We start from the raw sequence: 13,725 nt of genomic DNA, 5'->3' as shown, positions 1-13,725 counted from the left end.
CACCTGAAGAAGTGTTTGGTACAAGCAATTTAGAAAGCAGTTGCTGGGCATACCAAAGCCTAATTTTGTCCATTTTATAATTTTCTAAGTGTAATTATCATTCAGTTTACAACAATACTTCTCAACTCCCATTTAGTTTTTTAATACATTCATGACCCACGAGTACCTGGTAGATTTTATGAGAGAAGGAATTTGTCTCTGCTGTGTGAATAGTCTTAATAGTATTCTGATTTCAGAGCAAAAATATATATGTATGAATAAATTAACTCTAAATTGTCGGTAGGGACTCAAATGGCTTTTAAAAGTTAAAATTCTGGATTATTCCCTTTACCCTCTTTTGGAAGTATCTTTCTTGGAGACTTTCAATTTAAATATTTGGTGATTATGAGAATTAAGTGTTATAATGGATGGGAAAGCCCTTAGTAAAGCATTATGCAGATGTGGAATCCTTGTATAATAATTGTGTGAGTAAGTATATAAGTCTAACTACATCCTTATATGAGCTAGCCATAAGTTGTTTTTCTAAGTGGTTAATTTTTAGCAATTTGCTTGAACCAAAGTATATTTACATTTTTCAGTATTGAGTTGTGTCCAGTTGGATTTTTGTAGTGTTTATATTGTGTTCAGAATTAAATTTCAGTGTGTACAAAAACCCCAAAACTGCTTCTTTATAGTTTCTATTACAATTATAGGTGGTACCTGAGGCTGTCAGAGGTACTATTTAAGAACTTGAAAATAGGGAAATGAATTTGCCTTCTCATAGTTAGGACGCAGTGGAAGGATGCTTAACATCGCAGAGCTATGAGAGTAACAGCTTGATATGGCTTAATCAATGATAATACACATCTGCAGGAAATGCAGTGGGTGATAGGAAAAAGAATGAAAGAAGTATATCAAGAGAGATGGAAAATCTGGGAAGTGAGCAGTGCAGTTACCAGACATGTATTCCCTCCCTACTGTGGTGCAGGAGTGTTTCTCAGGCCTCTTAATGGTCTACATGAAATATCTCATAAGGTGATTAACTTCACATTAGTATAATTCTGTGTTCAGCCAAGTACTGATTCAACCAAGTCAGAGCAGTACTCATACTGAAAAAGAGTATTAATACTCTGAGTAGAGGACAAGTTTTCTGATCACTGTAAGGATATTCTTGTGGTTAGTAAATCTGGTGTGCTAGGTTTTATATTGTTTTTTTCTGAATGTAAATTAGTCTCTTCTGACTGAATTAGTCACTGAGGCTGACTGATCATCTTTTAGGTTACCGATAAAGTCTGGTTTCTGGATCTATGCATTTGATTATCAGACCTTAGATTGCAATAACTTGACTAAGAAAATACTATTCTAGGAAGTATTTTTATCTGTCATCTTCTGACTTCCTCACCTCTATGCCTCTAAATTAGGATTCGCACATGTAGTTTGTAATCAGTACCCAAAGTTGACATTTATTCTGTCTGCTTTAATGTATCTAGTTTATCTTATCTAGCTTTTGACTTTTTCAAATTTCTTATTCCTAAAAAAACTTCATAAGTATGGATTGTTATATTTAGTTAATGGTTGCTTTAGCCAACTCATCTTGTCACGCCTATGGAATGGTAATGGTAATAGCGTATAAAAATGAATTATCGGCTATGTTGTGGTTGTGTTGTCTTGCTTTTTTTTTTTGATTGGGGGATAAATGGCCAGGAAGGCTTTGTTGGCTTCAGCTACTCACTCCACTCCCCTTCTTTTATGAGAGAAAGGATGAACAGTAGGAGGGAAGACGTAGTTTTTCCTACGGACTGAAATGAAAATAAATAATTCCTAAGTAATTTGCCTGTTAGGACTAGCCTCTCCAAGGGAATGGCTGTCTCCAGTACCTAAGTGATTGATTTCTTTGATTGGTTCACACCATATTGGAGACAGTAGTGATTCCTTTTTGGTTCAAAGATGATAACGTTTCAGTGAAAAATGTCTTTATTTTGTTTTAAATTTTCGTTTAACAAAACTATTTTCAGTTGGATTTTCTTTTGCTCTCTCTGTTGAGATGTTTAAAGAATATTTAAAATTATCTTTTCTTCTCTAGTTCCGTATTTTTCCTATTATTTTTCCCCCAAACAGGAAATATGGTGCAGACTTCAGACTTTGTTGTTGTTGTACATCTTTGAGTAAAATAAACTCAAATTGCAAATTCCTTCATGCTTAAATTGTCCAGTCTTATTTAACTGTTTGGGAATATGGTTTGTTATGACAATATGAAATTTTATACTTGAGGTACTTGAAGTACTTTTGTGACAAATATTTAACTTCTTTTGAGGTAACCTGCTAGGATGAGGAATTAGTGTAAAAAATGAACAAAAAGGGAAAGTGGGAAAAAGTGAAGCAAGCCGGACTTTTTTACTCTCTTAACTGCAAATGGTGTGTTTAATAAGGAATCAAAATTGACAGGACAGGACAGGGACATCTCATAGAAGGGAAGTTGAAGAGCCAACCCTTCCCAGATTGTTTTTTCTTCTTTTAGTCTTGTTACCACCTCTCTTCATCTTCTTTCTTGCTACTAAGCTCTTGCTCTGACCAGCTGGTAATATGAAACAATGTTTTATTCAGATAATTGATTCTTCTTTGATATGTATGTTACTCTTATCCCTCAGGCTAATATTGAAGTTGTCTAATTTATATGTTATCTGTTATAAATCTTAAGCAGTCTTTAACAAATTGACGCTTCATGTGTTTAACAGACATAGCTTGAGAACCATTATTCTGTACCTGATAAATCAGGAAAACGTAGGTTTAATAGAGGTGAACTGGCTTTCTTACTGCAGAACCTTTAATATGCTACTATGCATTGTAAATCTCCCAAGAGTGAAATTCTAACATGCTGCTTTCCTTTTCCTTTTTTTTACTTTTCTTTCCCTTTCTCTTCCCCTTCCTCCCTTCCCCCTTCTCTTTCTTTTCTTTTGTAGTATATTAAATAACATCTCTCTAAACAGTGTTCCATGGAGCACAATTTGGGAAATGTTGAAAATGAAAAAAGATGCATGTAATAACATTTTCCCCCAGTCTGAATCACTAGGAAATAATTTAGTTCCTCCTTTTTTATTGGAAAGGTTTTAGATGTGGGAAAATTCCCATATTTATTATAAGGAAGTGTTTATAGTTCAGTCTTCTGATATGGAGTGATTTTTTTAAAAAGACTTTATCCGTAGTCTTGTATACTATCAGCTTCTTTTTACCCATATATAAGCAGCTGTATTATTGATTCAAGAGTCCGTCTCCTTCCTTTTGTACTGTTTTATACACTTTCTTCCTAAAGAAACTGCAAATATTCTTCTCTTAATTATATGGTGATCTCTCAATCAACCTTAATTGTATGTTGATCTTTAATAAAAAAGGAAGTACCAACATTATCATTATTGGCTATTCAGTTAAAAAGAATTGAAAAGAGATTATTTAGAGGAAAGTTTCAAAATAATTTAAGAGGAAAGAATGTCAATTGTATTCTTCCTTGCCAGCAACTTTTGACTTCTTCTCTTATTACTTATGTTTCCTGCTTTCTTTCTTTTTTTGTTGAAAATCACATAACATAAAATTAATCGTTTTAAAGTATACAGTTGTGACGTTTAGTATCTTCACAATGTTTTCAACCACCTCCTCTGTCAAGTTCCAAAACATTTTTATCACCCCAACAAAAAACCCTGTATCTATTGGCTGCCCCCCCACTTCTTTTGTTATTCTTATTTCCTCATAAATAGCAGAGCCTTGATGGATTTGACAGTGTTTATATTATCTGCACCAATCCAATTTTTGATATTTTAATAATGACTAGCATTTATTGTACATTTATTTACATACATACATAACTGATGTATAAGCAGTTTACACGTGTCATCTTATTAAATTTCTATGGTGAACTTATTCCCATTTCCTAGATGGTTTAAAAGAAGTTAACTTTCCTGGTAAGTAGTGAAACTGAGCATTGAATCCAGGTCTGTCAGAGTCCAAAGCTGATTTCCTTAATAACCATATAATCCTGTGTATCAGAGGGCAAAAACTGGAAACTCTGGAGCTAATCTAGCCTGTTTATGTTCTTTGTTTGGCCTAATGCAGTGTTGGCCCATACATAGTGTAGGAAATCATAAAGGAAGGTCTTCTCTGATATCATTACACCAAAAAATTTCTTTAGAAAATTCAATTTCCAGATTGAAAAGACCTAAATAGCACCAAACACAATAAATGAAAACAGGCCAATGCTTGGCCATTATTATGAAATTTCTTTAAGAACACCAGAAATAATGAGAATTTCTCAAAAGCTTTCAGGATCATCTTGGAAGTATTAGGGATATGAATGGTGTGTAACTTCTTAGCAGTAGAATTAAAGATAGAAGATGGAGGAACAGCACTTCAAAAGTTCTGCATTCAGCCTAGAATTCTGTGTCTAGCCCAACCATCAATCAAGTACAAAAGTAGGAAAAAAAGACATTCAAGGATTCAAAAAAATGTGTGCCTGTGTAACATTTCTTAAGAGGTTGCTAGAAGATGTGCCCCAGCAAAACAGGAGAATAAACCATGAAAGAAAAGGGCTTCAGTAAACAGGATCCAGCTTAGAATCAACAAAGGAAAGTCCCAGAATGACAGCTGTGCCACAAGCTGAAGAACAACCAGTTCTAACTGGAGCAGTAGGACAGAGGGCTTCAGGGAAAAAAAATTGAACCAGGAGGTGGATATTGAAATATTTGGGGAAAAAAATGCAATAGATCCTTGGAAAACTAGGTGATTTAGAAACAGGAAGCAATTAATAACGTGTGTTGGTGGTTTAACCCAAAATTGTGATATTGCCATTTAAGGGGGATTAAGAGAAGTGAAACGTGTGGGGGTTCTACTGGTTCTGTAAGCCTCTTCCACCATGGCAGAAAATTTGTGGGTAATTGATAAACCTACACGAAGTAGTATTGTATATGTTATGTGGAAATGCTGAATTAAATACCAGGAAAAAGAATCCAAGGAGTTGAGGTGTGGTTGCTATTTGGGGGAAGCAGAAATAAAGCTGGAGATGAGTCATTTTTTGTGTGTGTGGTAAAATACATGTAAGATAAAATTTACCATTTTGATCATTTTTAAGTGTACACTTCAGTGGCATTGAGTGCACTCAATTGTTGTGCAACGATCACCACTATCCATCTCTAAAACTTTTTTTATCATTCCGTACCCATTAAACAGTAACTTCCCATCCCCCCTACTCCTGCCTCCTGGCAACCACTGTTCTATTTTCTGTCTCTGTGTATTTGACTATTCTAGGTACTTTATATAAATGAAATCGTACAATATTTGTCTTTTTGTGACTGACGTTTCACTTAGCGTAATGTCTTCGGAGTTCATGTTGTGGCATGTGTCAGAATTTCCTTCCATTATATGTATGTATTATTTTGTTTATCCATTCATCTGTCGATGGACACTGGGTTTGCTTCCACCTTTTGACTATTGTAAGTAATAGTAGTATGAACATGGGTGTTCCAGTATTTTTTCAAATGTTTACTTTATTAGTTTGGGTATACACCCAGATGTGGAATTTTTGGGTCAAATGGTAATTCTGTATTTCATTTTTTGAGGAACTGCCATACTGTTTTCTATACTGGCTATACCATTTTACATTCCCACTAGCAATGCACATGTGTTTTAGTATCTTTACATCCTCGCCAATATGTTATTTTCTGGCTTTTTTTTTTTTTTTTTTTTGATAACAGCCATCCAAATGAGTGTGAAGTGGGTCATTGTGGTTTTGATTTGCATTTCCCTAATGTTAAGTGATGTTGAGCATCTTTTCATGTGCTTGTTGATGATTTGTTTATCTTCTTTGGAGAAATGTTTAATAAGTCCTTTACCCATTTATGAATTAGATTTTTTTTTTAATATTTAGAACATTTTTTTAATTGAGTTTGTAATAGTTTACATCGATATAAGATTTCACTTGTACATTATTTCTTGTCTGTCACCACATAAGTGCTCCCCTTCACCCCCTGTACCCCCCCCCACCCCCCTTCCCCTGGTAACCACTGAACTGTTTTTTTGGTCCATGTGGATGTCTATATCCTACATATGAGTGAAATCATCTGGTGTTTGTCTTTTTCAGTCTGGCTTATTTCGCTTAGCATAATTTCCTCCAGGTCCTTCCATGTTACTGCAAATGGGATGGATTTGTCTTTTTTATGGCTGAGTAGTATTCCACTATATGTATACACCACATATTCTTTATCCAATCATCCGTCGATGGGCACTTTGATTGTTTCCATGTCTTGGCTATTGTGAATAGTGCTGCAATGAACACAGGGGTACTTATGTTACTTTGGATTGTTGATTTCAAATTGTTTGGGTAGATTCCCAGTAGTGGTATAGCTGGGTCGTATGGTAGTTCTATTTCTAGTCTTTTGAGGAATCTCCATACTGTTTTCCATAGTGGCTATACCAGTTTGCATTCGCACCAGCAGTGTATGAGGGTTCCCTTCTCTCCACACCCTCTCTAACATTTGTTATTGTTAGTCTTAGTGATTATAGCCATTTTAACAGGCGTAAGGTGGTATCTTAGTGTAATTTTGATTTGCATTTCCCTGATGCTTAGTGATGTCGAACATCTTTTCATGTGTTTATTGGCCAACTGTATATCTTCTTTGGAAAAATGTCTGTTCATATCCACTGCCCATTTTGGGTTGTTTGTTTTTTTATTGTTCAATTGTGTGATTTCCTTGTATATTATGGAGATTAATCCCTTGTCAGATATATAATTGCAAATATTTTCTCCCAGTTGGTGGGTTGTCTCTTTGTTTGGGTTCTGGTTTCATTTGCCTTGCAGAAGCTCTTTAGTCTGATGAACTCCCACTTGCTTATTTTTTCTTTTGTTTCCCTTGTCTGACAAGACATGGTATTCGAAAACATCCTTTTTAGTTTGATGTCAAAGAGTGTACTACCTATATTATCTTCCAGGAGTTTTATAGTTTCAGGACTTATTTTCAAGAATTTGATCCATTTTGAGTTTATTTTTGTGTGTGGCGTGAGATAATGGTCTACCTTCATTTTTTTTTCATGGCTGTCCAGTTTTCCCAACACCATTTATTGAAGAGATTGTTTTTTCTCCATTGTATGTTCCTAGCACCTTTGTGGAAGATTAGCTGTCTGTAGACGTGCAGTTTTATTTCTGGGCTTTTGGTTCTGTTCCATTGATCTCTGTGCCTCTTTTTGTACTAGTACCGTGCCGTTTTGATCACTATGGCTTTGTAGTACATTTTGAAGTCAGGGATTGTGATAACCTCCAGCTTTGTTCTTTTTTCTCACGATTGCCTTAGCAATTTGGGGTCTTTGGTTACTGGGTGGGTTTTTTTGTTGTTGTTGTTTTAGGAGTTCTTTATATATTCTGGATATTAATCTCTTATCAGATACGTGATTGCAAATATTTTCTCCCCTTCTGTGGGTTGCCTTTTTAGTTTGTTAATAGTCTCCTTAGATGCACAGGAGTTTTAAATTTTGATGCAGTCCAACTTACCTGTTTTTTTTTGGCCTGTGCCCTCACATCCAAGAAGTCATCCCTAAATTCAATGTCATGAAGCTTTTCTCCTATGTTTCCTTTTAAGAGTTTTATAGTTTAAGGTCTTTGATCCATTTTGGGATAATTTTTGCATACAGTGTAAGATAAGGGTCCAACTTACTGCTTTTGCATGTGGATATCCATTTTTCCTAGCACAATTTGTTGAAAAGACTGTCTTTTCCCCATTAAATGATCTTGGCACACTTCTTGAAACTTATGTGATATGTATACAGGGTTTTATTTCTGGGCTCTCTATTCCATTACGTTAGTATGTGTCTGTCTTTATGCCAGTACCACACTTTGTAGCTTTGTAGTAAATTTTGAAATCAGAAATTTAGAGTCCTACAACTTTGTTCTTCTATTCCAAAATTGTTTTGGTCGTTTAGGGCCCTTTGAGATTCCATATGAATTTTAGGATGGAATTTTTTATTTCTGCCAAAAAAAAGTCATTGAGATTTTGGTAGGAATGGCATTAATCTGTAGATTGCCTTGAGTGGTACTGAAATCTTAACAATGTCAAGTCTTCCAATCCATGGACATGCAGTGTCTTTTCTTTTCGGTGTTCTTTAAGTTCTTTGAACAGTGTTTTGTAGTTTTCTGTGTACAAGTATTTCATCTCCTTGGTTAATTCCCAAATATTTTATTCTTTTTGATGCTATTGTAAAGAGTTTTGTTTCTTTTTTTTGGATTGTTCATTATTAGTCTATAGAAATACAGCGATTTTTGTGTATTAATTTTGTATGCTGCTACTTTGCTGAATATGTTTATTAGTACTAATATTTTTTTGTGTGGAATTTTTAGGGTTTTCTACATTTAAGATTATGTCGTCTGCAAACACATAATTTTACTTCTTCCTTTCCAATTTGGATGCGTTTTTCCCCTTCTTCTTGCCTAATTGCTCAACTTGAACATTCAATACTATGTTGAGTAGAAATGATGAAAGAAGACCTCCTGTCTTGTTCTTGACCTTAGAGGAAAAACTTTGTCTTTTACCATTGCATATCATATTAGCTGTGGAGTGTGTGTTTTTTTAAAAAAATAAACTTTATTTTTTAGAACCATTTTAGGTTCACAGCTATATTGAGCAGAAGGTACAGAGATTTCCGTATACACCCTGCTCCCACAAATACACAGCCTTCCTCATCAGTGTCCTCCACCAGAGTGGTACATTTGTTATAATTGATGAACCTATATTGACACGTCATTATCATTCAAAGTTCATAATTTACATCAGTGTTCACTCTTGGTGTTGTACATTCTGTGGGTTTGGACAAGTTTATAGTGACGTGTCCACCATTATACAGTCATGCGTCACATAACGATGGGATTATATTCTAAGAAATGTGTTGTTAGGTGATTTTGTCATTGTGCAAACATCATAGAGTGTACTTACACAAACCCAGATGGTATAGCCTACTACACACCTATGCTATATGGTACTAATCTTATGGAACCACTGTCATACAGGCAGTCTGTCTTTGAAAGTAACGTTGTTATGCAGCTCATGGCTATAGTATCATACAGAATATTTCACTACCCTAAAAGTGGTCTGTTCTCTACCTAGGCATCCCTTCCTCACTCCAGCCATTGGCAACCACATGTTTTTACTGTCTCCATAGTTGTGACTTTCCAGAATGTCTTATAGGTGGAATCATTCAGTATTTAGCATACAAAAACTCTATTCCTATACAATATAGGCAGTATGTGAAAAACTCACAGCATGCAAAATGGTACAGCTACTTTGTAAGACAGTTAGTGGTGTCTTACAAAACTAAACATATTCTCTGCAATCAAGCACTTGTACCCCTTTGGGCATTTACCCAGAGGACTTGAAAACTAATGTACACACAAACACCTGTACACGGATGTCATACTTCTTAAACGTCTGGCTCTCAAAAAAGGAAAAGGGAAAAAAATGAAGGAAAAACATAGGCTTTGAGTCTTTAAATCCCCTGGAAGCTGTTTCAGTTGTGGGGATTGCAACAATGGCAGCCTCCTTCTGTGTCTGCACATCCGTAATCAGAAGCAGCAGTCAATGATCAGAACACAGATCTCTGATATTTGGAGGACAAGGTTCCACAAGCTGCTGCAGGCTGTTCTAGGAATATGTGCATGACTGCCAGCTGGGGCAGTGAGGGGTGGGTAGCCACTACCACACTAAGAGTTGAAATTGACTGAAATTAACTGTGATTTACTGTCTAAGCCTTCCCCTGGAAGCTGCAAGCTTTTGAATAGACTCCAGAGTTCCAAAATAGTTACATCAGACAGATTATGCCAGTACAATTTTTGTCTAGGTAGGGAAAGATTCCTGGTGCTTCGTACTCTGCCATCTTCCCTTGACTAATTTTTTATTACAGACTTTTTATATCTTTCGAAATATATATGTTTATATATTATTTTGACAAATAATTTTAAAATGCACGTTGGCAACTTATTTAGAACTATTTCATAGGAATTCTTTGAGGAAAGTCAAGCCTGTTTAAAAATACTTTATTTTCACAACTGTCGTTAATGAATTCAGATTTTTACCTACTGAAATTATTTGAAGTAAGATGTAATTGTATTAGAAAGATTTGTATTCTGGATTTTTTAAGTTTTGAGGCTATTAACTCTCTGCTCTTGTCTATCTAAGTTTTTAGTCTCTACTTTCCAAGTATCTACAGTTAAATGTTCCCATTTCCTTTTGGAAAGCCCTGTTTTCTTGCTTTTTTCTCCCTTTCCATTGTATCAAACTTATAAGGCAATGAGCCAGTTGTGGGCATGAAGTCCCTGGGAGGAGAGAGGAGGAAGTGGGAGGGGCAGCCATGGTGAATGTTTCCCTAAGTAATATTCAAGTTCTTTGCGAGAATTTACCCTCCCCCCTTTTTTAAAGTGCTGTGATATTTTCTTTTAAATAGACTGTTTATTCTCCTGCCAGTCTCACTGCTGCCCAGAGTGCTAGATAAGAAATCATAAAGTTCAAATATTAAAGGGAGCACACAAAAAAAGTATGATTTCACCAACTCTCGCTAAAAAAGAAAAAAGCTATAGGAAAATAATGTAAAAGAAAGTCAGGATTCTTGGTTGCGCCCGACAAAGTAACTACTTAATCAGAAAAGAATTTTTTGAAAATATTAGATAGCTCATAGCTCAAAACTAGAGAACCAGGCTTGGAAGATTTGCATAAGCTGAGGGAAGCAAGGCATAGTTAAGAGGTCACAATAGCAGTGTGCTTGGTATATTGCTGCCTGGATGCTTGCTGTCCCAGGTGCTGCTGCCATGACTGGGTATTGGTGACTCTGCTCATAAACTTGCAGCTCTTCTGGAGATCTCTCTGAGTAATCTCTGACTCCTCTGCACCTTGCTCTCACTGCCTTGGAATCAATGTGTAGAGCAGGAGGATTTAATTGGTTTTAGGCATGCACAGTGGTAAGAGAAAGATGGGGAAGTGAGTACTCACTTCTCATCTCTTGAAATTCTCTCCAATTGTAATGGTTTTGGATGCTGAGCAGCCTAAAGATGACAAATATCTGCTACAAAATTCTTCTACTTAACCCCTCATCCTTAGACCCTCTTCTCAAAGATATCTATAATGAAAGGTTTCGTATAGTCTTTATTTTTATTTATTTATTTATTGGAGGAAGATTAGCTCTGAGCTAACATCTGCTGCCAATCCTCCTCTTTTTTGCCAAGGAAGACTGGCCCTGAGCTAACGTCTGTGCCCATTTTCCTCTACTTTATATGTGGGACGCCTGCCGCAGCATGGCTTGAGAAGTGGTGCATAGATGTGCATCCGGCCAACCCAGGGCCACTGAAGTGGAATGTGCGAACTTAACTGCTGTGCCACTGGGCCGGCCCCTCATATAGTCTTTAAAAAATTGTTTTCATCTTATACCCACTTTTTAAGAAAAACAAATGGGCACTCGCTTCTGAATCTTGCTTTTTTTCATTTAACATGCTTAGGAATTTTCCATATTGGCATGGAAATAAAACTGAGTCTTTTATTGGCTCTCTTATTCCATTTTGTGATCATACCATAATAAACAGTCCCGTCTGATACACATTTAGGTTGTTTCCAGTTTTTTGCTTTTGAAAACAGTGCTCTAATAAACATTTTCAAACGTGTATCTTGGTGTCCCTTTGCAAGTATGTCCTGAAAGTAAATTCTTAGCAATGGAGATTCTGGGACCAGTGAGTCTGTGGTTTAAACTTTTACTCTCAAAAATAGTATCGTTTTATATTCTCACCAACATGTGTGTGTGTCTTTCCCCGCTCACAACCTGTTTGAATAGTATCAAACAAACTTTTTGCAGTTTGTTGTAATTTGATGTTTGCATTTCTTTAATTGCAGGGTTAAGCAACTTTGTGATATTTATTGGCCTTACATATTTTTTCTTTGTATGTGTGTACTGACCCTATCTTCAACTTATTTTTTTTTAGTTTTTTCTCCTTCAACTTATTTTCCTTTTAGCTTTTTTTAAAATGATTTTTATGAACTCTTTGAAAAGTGAGGAAAGTATCAATACTTTTTCTTCAGACAGTTTTATAATGCCCTGCCTCTCTTGCCATTTGAATTTTATGACTACAAGATTCAGATGACACAGTGATAAAGGGCTTGGTGGATTATCTGTTATGAATTATTGATTGCTAACTCTGCTTTACTAATATCTATAATCACGGAATATCAAAGACTTTTTTGTTGATCGCTGTTTGTTAAGAAATATTCTTTAAAAGGTAGCCTTGCTTAAATGGCAAATAGAAAATGCTTTTAATCCAGAGAAATGTCATGCACCCACCCCTCTTGAATTATTGAATCAGAGCAACACTCTCTTGGGCAGAGAAGATGGAAGTAAAAAGAGAATTTAAGAGTTTCTGCTTTTTTCCTGCCTCTGGCATTTTGCAGCTGCCTAATTTGTGGAATTCTGTCTTACTTATTGTTCTTTTTGGTCTAAACATTTCCCCTACTATAAGCCTTTTCTTTTGTCTTTACCATTTTTATGCTCCTTTATATATATGGTATTCTTTTGTATTCATCTGTGATCATTTCCCCTTTTTTTCTCATTGTTTTATATGTATACCTTTTAAATCTGAATTTTGTGGGTAAATTCTCTGCAGCTATGTTGATTGATCTACTTAGATAATTCCTGTTTTTCCTCTCTTGTCTTTTTTAAACTAGGTCATTTGTAATTGTTTATACAGAATTTTCATTTTTAAAGTCTCTCCATAGTCTTTCCTTTTAGATTTTGAGTTATGAATTCATAGCCTGTTATTTAAATGAAGCTTTTGAAATCCATTTTACTGATCTGTATCATATCTGACTATGCCAGTATTTCCTTCCTTGTCTGACGTGAACTCTAAAATTATATGAACACTTTCTCCCTGTTTCCTGGCATTTCCACTCAAACTTGTTCCTCATTCTTGGTTAGAAATACATCCAGAGCTGTAGTTCCCTTCTTCATTTTATTAACCTACCGATAAAGAAAATTAATCAGACATATTAAGAATTTGTTAGAAAACTGCATATAATGGAAAATATTTTTTCAGTAGATATTTTGACAGTTGTGAAGTCCCTAGTTTTTACTGTATCTTTCCTGTTTTAATTTTATGCTCTATTGCAAGAATATATCCATTTCTCCTACCTTACTAAGAGGCATGTGTATTGTGTTCCAGTGGGTTTTTTATAAATATCTATCTTTTAGACTTGTGCTATCCAATATGGTAGCCACTAGCCACATGTAGCTATTTAGGTTTAAATTTAAATTGAAATAAATTTACTCATTCATTTTCATCTGTACTAGTCACATTTCAAGTGCTCAATAGCTACATGTGGCTAATGGCTAGTGTGTTGGATAGTACAAGATACAGAACATTTTCATCATGGTGGAAAGTTCTATTGGACAGTGCTGTTTTGTTTTTCATTCTAAAAAGTTCTAATTCCTAAAGATGATGTACACCTTCTATTGCCATCTCTGGTATTAATGAAAATAAATTTGAAATTTTTTGAGGTGGCTTGCATTTTATAAATTGATAGTTATAATCATATTACTCTTAAAAATCAGCTTTACTAAGGGATAATTTATATGCTATAAGATGTACCCATTTTAAGTGTGCAGTTCAGTGAGTTTTGACATATATATACACTCATATAAACATCACCACAATCAAGATTTAGAACATTTCTATTACCATAAAAAATT

General features: G+C 35.2%; 1 protein-coding gene across 2 annotated transcripts in view; it reads left to right on the top strand.

The window, feature by feature from the left end:
• PTEN (phosphatase and tensin homolog) overlaps nt 1–13,725 on the top strand; it is an 84,930-nt gene that overhangs the window by 24,459 nt on the left and 46,746 nt on the right. The gene's annotated exons all lie outside the window — the stretch shown is intronic.

This window comes from Equus przewalskii, chromosome 1 (assembly GCF_037783145.1).
Source record: "Equus przewalskii isolate Varuska chromosome 1, EquPr2, whole genome shotgun sequence".
NCBI lineage: Eukaryota > Metazoa > Chordata > Mammalia > Perissodactyla > Equidae > Equus > Equus przewalskii.
The sequence above is the reverse complement of the archived record's forward strand: the minus strand, read 5'-3'. Positions and strand labels throughout refer to the sequence as shown.